The 8,568-nt window shown below is 47.4% G+C and overlaps 1 pseudogene; it reads right to left on the bottom strand.

The window, feature by feature from the left end:
- Positions 1-240: 240 nt before the first annotated feature.
- LOC149303909 (vomeronasal type-2 receptor 26-like) lies at positions 241-5,118 on the bottom strand (annotated as a pseudogene).
- Positions 5,119-8,568: the final 3,450 nt, after the last annotated feature.

The following is an 8,568-nucleotide window of genomic DNA, read 5'->3' as shown; positions in this document are numbered from 1 at the left end:
GAAGTGAGAATAACCCTCAATTTTGGAAGCATTTGGTTGCAAATTTATTTTCATTTTATTTCAATGGGTGTGGGATGAGGATGTTCCCCTGCATATTCCCATGGAAAGCCAACATGGCTTCTACACCATGAAAGTTGCCCACCCCTGGCAGATCCCCCGTGGAAATACACTAGCACCTTGAATCTTGTATATGAATAAAATTTCTTCAGTAAAGCAATGCATCACACTTCCTAAGAAATATTAACTTGCCTGCCAGGGTTGAACATCCAGAAGGTTCCACTTCTTCCCAGTCACTCGTGTTTTCTTCTTGGCCTGCAATGAATATGTGGCATGAAGAGCATGAGCTACAGCATAGACAGCATTGTAGATATTGTAGCTCTGACCAGACATCCTCATTTCAAACAAATGTCCAGAGAGGGTGCTGAGCTTCTCTTTACCAGTGCAATTGCTTGCATTTGGGAAATTCAGGTTATATAGTGGAAATGAACAAGTAAACGCACTACACCAGAACAGATGTGTTTGATGAATCTCCGACCAAAATGGATTTATGTTCTGCAGAAACTCCTGGAATCCAGGCACCTCATTGGAGTGTAAGGCAAAGGCCAAGGTGCCATTGAAGGATTTTACTGTAAACTTTCCATCACCGAAAACAGTTGTGACATCCCACTGAGCAGTTGTGATCCAAACCCTCTCCATGGACACCTTGTGATCATATTCCAAACCTTCAAGAATTGACCGTAAACCCTCCATAGAATGAGCATTCCCACTGACTAGGATCACATTAATTTTGTATGACCAAAGAACATGGAAAACTGTATTAATTTTTTTTCATTGATTGGTATGTATTCGGTCACTGTAGGTATGAATTGGGTAAAAGAAATACAAATATCTCTCCCTTGGATGCTGGCACTGAAGGTACGAAGAAATCTTTCACCGCTTGCATCTTCTGGAATGAGGAGGCCTATCCAATTCCACCCAAAATATTCCAGGAGCTGAATAATGCCAGAATACTGAGAGGTTTCATCTGGAACCATCCGGAAGAAAGAGGGAAACTGGATTTTATCACTTAGAGCAGGATCAAAAGATCCACTGCTGATCTGAAAAATTGAAAAACAGAATTCTTTGATATTGAATGAATATTTTCTTTCCCTAGATTTTATTCTGTCATCTGAGAGAAACGTGTATCTTTAAAGCCAGAGTGGATTACTGATTTAATGTTGGAGGACAGAGAACAGCTGTATATTTCTCTTTCTCCTTTTGTGTCATGTCTTTTTAGATTGTAAGCCTGAGAGCAGGGAAATGTCCAATTACAAATCTGTAAACCGCTCTGAGAGTCTTTGTATCTGAATAGAGGGGTATAAATTTTCTAAATTAATAAATATATACATAAATATATTTGTGAGAAGAAAGATAAATTTCAGAGAGAAGAGTAACTAGAAGACAGAGAGAAACTGAAGTGCAAAACTAGACCCTAGGACAAGTTCAACGCATTTTTGGTGTTTGTTGTTGTGTGCCTTCATGTCATTTCTGGCTTATGGCAACTTAAGACCAACTTATTACAAGATTTTTCTTGTCAAGTATCTTCAGAGTGGGGTTGTGATTGTCATCCTCTGAGGCTGAGTGAGTGTGACTTTCACAAGGTCAACAGATTTTTCTGCTTCCTATTTCCTTGAAGACAATGCCATCACCCAAGAAATAAAATCTACATCATTACTTCCCCTACTCTACACCCCAAGGTTGTAGTCCACTAGAAGGGGCCTAGGATGGATACACACAGTTTTATCATCCATCGCCTTCTTGCCTCTTTACTATTCTCACTTCGCAGCAGTTTCTACCCAAAGCAAACACCTCATTGCAGCACTAACCAGAAAGGATGGGCGAATGTGTAAAACCTGAGATCACCAACATTGTCCAATTTGTATTTTAAGCTTTTTCCAGCTTTACTCTGGATCCACTACAAACTCTTTTTCCCCTTGAATTTCCTATATATGTCTGTGTACATATTTCAAAATGCATGCATGTTCAACAATGTTAGATCTATACATTTTGGGACATCATCACAAGCATATCTGGGCATATTTTAAAACTGTAAAGCAGGGGTCGGCAACCTCCGGCCCGCGGGCCGGATGCGGCCCGCGAAGGCCTGGCCGCCGGCCCCCGGCTGCCCCTGCCGCCGCCGCCGCCGCCGCGGCGGCCGCCCGTCGCGGCTTTTCGCCGCTCTGGGCGCCGCCATTTTGGGCGGCAAAATGGCGGCGAAGTCTCGCGCGACCTTCCCTGAGGTCGCGCGAGACTTCGCCGCGATTTTGGGCGAAAAAATGCCGGCGCCCATAGCGGCCTCTGGAGCTATGGGCGCCGCCATTTTTTCGCCCAAAATGGCGGCGAAGTCTCGCGCGACCTCGGGGGAGGTCGCGCGAGAGTTCGCCGCCATTTTGCCGCCCAAAATGGCGGCGCCCAGAGTGGCCGCCGTGGCAGCAGCGGCTATGGCGGCGGGCCTCTAGGAGGCCCGCTACCATCTCTGGGACCCTCCAGGAGGGCTCCCAGGGCGGCAGGGGGCCTCTGCAGGGCCCTCTGCCACCCTGGGAGCCCTCCTGCAGGGCCCCAGGGATGGCAGAGGGCCTCTGCGGGGCCCGCTGCCATCCCTGGGGCCCTGCTTTAGGGCTCCCAGGGTGGCAGGGGGCCTCTGCGGGGCCCACTGCCATCCCTGGGGCCCTGCTTTAGGGCTCCCAGGGTGGCAGGGGGCCTCTGCAGGGCCCTCTGCCATCCCTGGGGCCCTGCAGGAGGGCTCCCATGGTGGCAGGGGGCCTCTGCAGGGCCCTCTGCCATCCCTGGGGCCCTGCAGGAGGGCTCCCAGGGTGGCAGGGGGCCTCTGCGGGGCCCGCTGCCATCCCTGGGGCCCTGCTTTAGGGCTCCCAGGGTGGCAGGGGGCCTCTGCGGGGCCCGCTGCCATCCCTGGGGCCCTGCTTTAGGGCTCCCAGGGTGGCAGGGGGCCTCTGCAGGGCCCTCTGCCATCCCTGGGGCCCTGCAGGAGGGCTCCCAGGGCGGCAGGGGGCCTCTGCGGGGCCGGTGCCATCCTTGGGGCCCTGCTTTAGGGCTCCCAGGGCGGCAGGGGGCCTCTGCAGGGCCCTCTGCCATCCCTGGGGCCCTGCAGGAGGGCTCCCAGGGCGGCAGGGGGCCTCTGCGGGGCCCTCTGCCATCCCTGGGGCCCTGCTTTAGGGCTACCAGGGTGGCAGGGGGCCTCTGCAGGTCCCTCTGCCATCCCTGGGGCCCTGCAGGAGGGCTCCCAGGGCGGCAGGGGGCCTCTGCGGGGCCCGCTGCCATCCCTGGGGCCCTGCTTTAGGGCTCCCAGGGTGGCAGGGGGCCTCTGCAGGGCCCTCTGCCATCCCTGGGGCCCTGCAGGAGGGCTCCCAGGGTGGCAGGGGGCCTCTGCGGGGCCCGCTGCCATCCCTGGGGCCCTGCTTTAGGGCTCCCAGGGTGGCAGGGGGCCTCTGCAGGACCCTCTGCCATCCCTGGGGCCCTGCAGAGGCCCCCTGCCACCCTGGGAGCCCTCCTGCAGGGCCCCCTGCCGCCCTGGGAGCCCTCCTGCAGGGCCCCCTGCCGCCCTGGGAGCCCCCAGCTTTTTTGCTGGTCTCTGACGGGGCCCGTCAGGGGCCAGCAAAAATGGGGAGGCCTGGCCCCCGGAGGGTGGAAGCTCTGCCCCCGGCATGCGGCCCCGCCCCTGGAGGGTGGAAGCTCCACCCCCCAGCACACAGCCCCGCCCCGGAGGGTGGAAGCTCCACCCCCGGCACGTGGCCCCGCCCCAGAGGGTGGAAGCTCCACCCCTGGCACGTGGCCCCGCCCCGGAGGGTCGAAGCTCCACCCCCCAGCTTCGGCCCCCCAGTCGCCTGAGGGACAGCAACCCGGCCCCCGGCTCAAAAAGGTTGCCTACCCCTGCTGTAAAGCTTTCACCATACACTTCAATTATTTTTGAGGACTCTGTATTGTTGTCCAAATCACATTCCAATCTTTGAAAAGTAGGCAAGTAAGAATATGATTTTAGTTCAGGTCTGTGTTAGGCTCTGGAGAACACAAATTGGATGTATTGTGGTACAAAAATGCACTGGAGCATCTTTTTTCACCCATCCACAATGGTCACTGAAAGCATGCACATGCAAAATATCTTGGGAGTGGTTAAACTTGGGCTGTCTCTCTGTTTGCTCAGTTCATGAGCCTTTTCTGGAGGTCCTGTTTGTTTTTCCAGGTTGGCGGAAGAAAAAATATCCTGTTTAAGCAAAACTTCAAGAAATGTGGAAAGTTTTGTATTGGTCAGCTAGAAGAGCCTTTTTATATTTTGACCCAGATGTTTTCCTTGTTATTTTCCATAGTACAGTCTGGAATCTAATGGAAAAGATTCCTTTGGAATCAGAGGTTCTGCATAGGATATGCAATTTGATATGAAGAGAAAATTCCTGTAATTCCTGGGAAATGGTTCTATGCAAAAGTGGAAAGAAGTTTCTTACCTTTAAACTACTATGCAATGGTGTCACTCAAAGCAGCAAACAAGCAAGGATAGACATTGTGGTGCTTTCACTAAGACCAGTTTACACAAACAGACACAAGGCAACTGTTAAGTGAGCAATCATAAAGACAGAATAGAGCATTTCACATTTGCAAATTATGAACTGGATAGAGAGAGAAAGGAGATGGATCTTTATGTTTCTTGTTTCCTGATATCTAAACCAAAACATAAGGCATGAACACCACTGTTGTTGCTGTTGTGGTGGTTTGCCTTCAAATCATTTCCAACATGGCAATCCTGAGGCGAACCTCTCATGGGATTTTCTTGTCAGGAATTGTTGACAGCTGGTTTGCCATTGCTTTCCAGTAAAGGTGAGAGTATGTGACTTGCCCAAAGTCACCAGTGGCTTTCATGACCAAGCAGGGAATTGAACCCTGGTCTCCAGAGTTGTAGTCCAACACTGAAACCATTATGCCACACTGTCTCCTTAAGAAGAAACCTACCTGTGGAATTTTGTAGCTATTTAAGATGTTGGCCATCTGGAGAGAATTCTGGGAGCTGAACCCAGTGATGAAGGCCTTGAGTCTCTTGTCCCAGACACACTTGTAATTGAGGAAATTCATTTGTCCCATGAACAAAAAGGTCAGCGTGGACTCAATGGCTCTCCAGGAACTAAATCCATTGTTATTAATTTTGGATCCCAGTGTGATGTTGGGTAACAACTTATCATTCTCATTGATCTCGTGAATGGCAAAAACAAAGGCAAGAACAAGCTGATAGTTCTTAGGTAACACCCTGCATTGAGAATTGTGATACATCTTTCATAACTGAATCGGATGCATTTTACTTATTGTCTATGAATGAAACATAGACAGGATATAGCAGGAGAAAATAGATATGAAGCTTTTGGTATGTTTTTTAGTCAGATCGATAGACAAACCTGTAAAGCTCAATACATGTAATACATGTAGAGTTAAATATTCTGAGAACAGAGTTGTGGTTTGATATCAGAAGTGATAACAGTCCATCTATTTCAAGAATATACGGCAGAGAGGAGGGGGTAATGTTGTTGTTGCTACTAATTGAGAGTAAATAACCCTTGGCTATTTGCTCCAAATATATTGGTGAATCATAATCTACCTTCTTCTTTCCTTAGTCTAAAAAATTTGTAACATAAGTAGGATTTTAACATCAAAGGATTTCTTATTTGTTCCTTGGACACTTGAGAATTCTGCAGTGAAACTTTCTAGTCCTTGGAAATTAAATTACCTCTTTTGGGGGAGTGGAATTCATCACAGCTAATGTTGTTCACATTGTATGGAGTCTGAAAAATCAGTTTTGTCAAAGTCAAAGCCAGTATTAATTTCTTGAAGAGCCTCCCACCATTTCTTTCATAGATTAAGCACTAAATGAAAGCCTGTTGCTTTATTATTTCCACCACATTATCACTGAGAACTTGGCAATAGAATGATTGACTTGGGAAGATATATTTTAATGATACTGGGAACAAGGATGTAGCGGTACTTACAGCCACTGCATAATCCATGGATGCCCAAGTTGCATTATAAAGAAGGACATAGTAAAATGGTGTCCTTTATATGAAATGGCAAAACTGTCAATCTGAATCTACCATGAAATAATTTAAACAAAATGCCTTTCAGTTACATTATTTTTACCCAAAGGAAATTTAAAAGATAAACGCTTCCCATTTGACAAGATTGTCTAGTCGTGTCTGATTGTAGGGGGCAGTGCTCTGTTACTAAGCTGAGGAAGCCAGCTTTGTTGAAGACGACTTCCATGGTCAGGTGGCCAACATGACTGAACAGAACACTGTTACTTTCCCACTGAAGTGGTATCTCCTTATTTACCTGCACTTTTACAGGCTTTTAAAACTGCTAGGTTGGCAGAAGCTGGGGCTAGTGATGGGAGCTCAGCCCATCATGCGACGCTTGGGTCTCAAACTGCAGACCTGCTGGCCTTGTGATCATCAAAGTCAGAATCTTAAATGCTGAGCAACTGCATCCCTTTCAATTAAATTAGATTGATTCAAAGACCCTCTTCAATCACACTTATTCTTTCTAAGAGCCACTTACCATTCTGTGTAGGAGGATCTATCTGCTTCCCGAAAGTTGTTTAATGACATTTTATTGAATGCATACGTCACAATGTTCCCAATGAGAATATCTTCTCTGGAGCCAAAGATATTGCACTGGAGCCAAGGACATTGCCAGTTGCACATGAACCTCAAATTCTTGCTGAAGGTACCAGGCAAGATGAAAAGGAAGAACAGCCAAATGTCTGCCTGTGGCTTTTCGTGTTGCATCCAGACGCATCTGGATCTGTGCATTTTCCCCAACACACTATTGCTGTGATTTCCTGCAGTATCGATCTCCAGAAAACCAAAGGCTCCAAATTAATCTCTGGCACTCAGTGATGAGGTATCCAAGTTAGACAGGGTGCCCTGCCACCTCAAGTAGATATTGTCTTAAAAAGGATCCTTATAGACAGCATGAAGCCCAAGAGAATTCAGTTAGAGAGCTGTGTTTGGTGAGCAGTTGCAATTCCACAGGTATTTCAGATTAATCACTGCAAATAATTATCATTCAGAAAGTTCATGCACAACTGGAAAAATAACAAGTGCAATCCAAGGCCTAGTAAAATCCCATGACTGTAGTTCCTCCATAACAGCAGAAAAGCATGGTATAGATTAAATGAATGAATGAATGAATGAATGAATGAATGAATAAATAAATAAATAAAGATCACGTGACACACACAGGGGTCATAGTGAATCCTGGGTACTAGTGGCCTGTCTTTTGAAATAGGTGTCAATAAAATTGTGTGGAAAAGGCTGCCCATTGGACAATCCAGATTCAGTAGTGAGTCACACTGTGAAACAACACAATGAGATCATAAAATCTTTAGTATGTCAACACTGCCAAAGACTCTTGAAGCCAAAGTAAGGAACCTCTGTACCATGGTATCTCCCATTTTCCTATGGCCTCTCACCTCCTCTTTTTCCCCTCTTTCATCAATCAATGTAGCTTTCTGAAAGCCTCACATTAGACTGGTAGTTTCTCTGTGCAACACTGATGCTACCTTTAAAATGAGCTCCTCCTCCTTCTTGCCAATTCCTTCATTGATCCTAATGCATACCTCCCAACATTTCACAGATTTTCACACTGGGGCACAGATGAACAAGAAATATCAGAGTGTTGTCAGGATGACAAAAGTTATTGATGAGTAGGAACACATGAGCTGGGAGAGGCTATAGCAGTTTGCTTTTGTCTGAAGCTACAGGGAAGGACAAGATTCTGCCCCTTCCTTCCTGTCCTCTCCTCCACCATCAGCTAATTGATGCAAATCTACTTTTCTATTACTCCAACCATTTCCCTAACTTCTGAGCACTTAGTTCCTTGGGCTTCATCCAGACATGTGGGTCTTAGCTGCCTCTTGGTGACACTTCAAACTCTTAGATTCCCAAATGACCTCATCCAGTAGTTTCATCTTGATGGTAAATGACACAGCAGATAAAAATGGTAGTCAGTTCAGACTGAGACACCATTTCTAAGGAGCTCAACAAGAATCCAGAGCTACGCCTTCTAGAAATTGTCTCATTATGCAGGAATGGAACTACTGGAACTACTGCCTGAGTGAATGCTAGTTAAGGAGGACAGCATGCCCTCTCGATCCTTGCCCATCATGGTTGACCGCCCAGGGAGAGGATGCTGTTAAAATATTACTACTACAAATTTCCATCAAAATTAAAATTAGCGCTCTTTAAAAAACTCTCCCTGGACCCCCTGGTGAGAAACAATTACAGACCGGTCACCCTTTTACCATTCTTGGGCAAAGTGATCGAGAGGGCAGTTGTCTTCCAACTCCAGGCTGTCTTGGATGAAGCCCACTATCTGGACCCATTTCAAACAAGCTTCAGAGCGGGATCCGGAGTAGAGATGGCCATGATCGCCTTAGTCGATGATCTCTGTCTGGACATTGACAGGGGAAGTGTGACCCTACTGGTGCTCTTGGACATCTCAGTGGCCTTCGATACCATAGACCATGGTATCCTT

The sequence above is a fragment of the Sceloporus occidentalis genome, unplaced genomic scaffold, assembly GCF_023333645.1.
Source record: "Sceloporus occidentalis isolate IW3139 unplaced genomic scaffold, rSceOcc1.0.p SCAF_14, whole genome shotgun sequence".
NCBI classification, from domain to species: Eukaryota; Metazoa; Chordata; class Lepidosauria; order Squamata; family Phrynosomatidae; genus Sceloporus; species Sceloporus occidentalis.
This window is presented reverse-complemented; position numbering and strand designations above follow the sequence as displayed.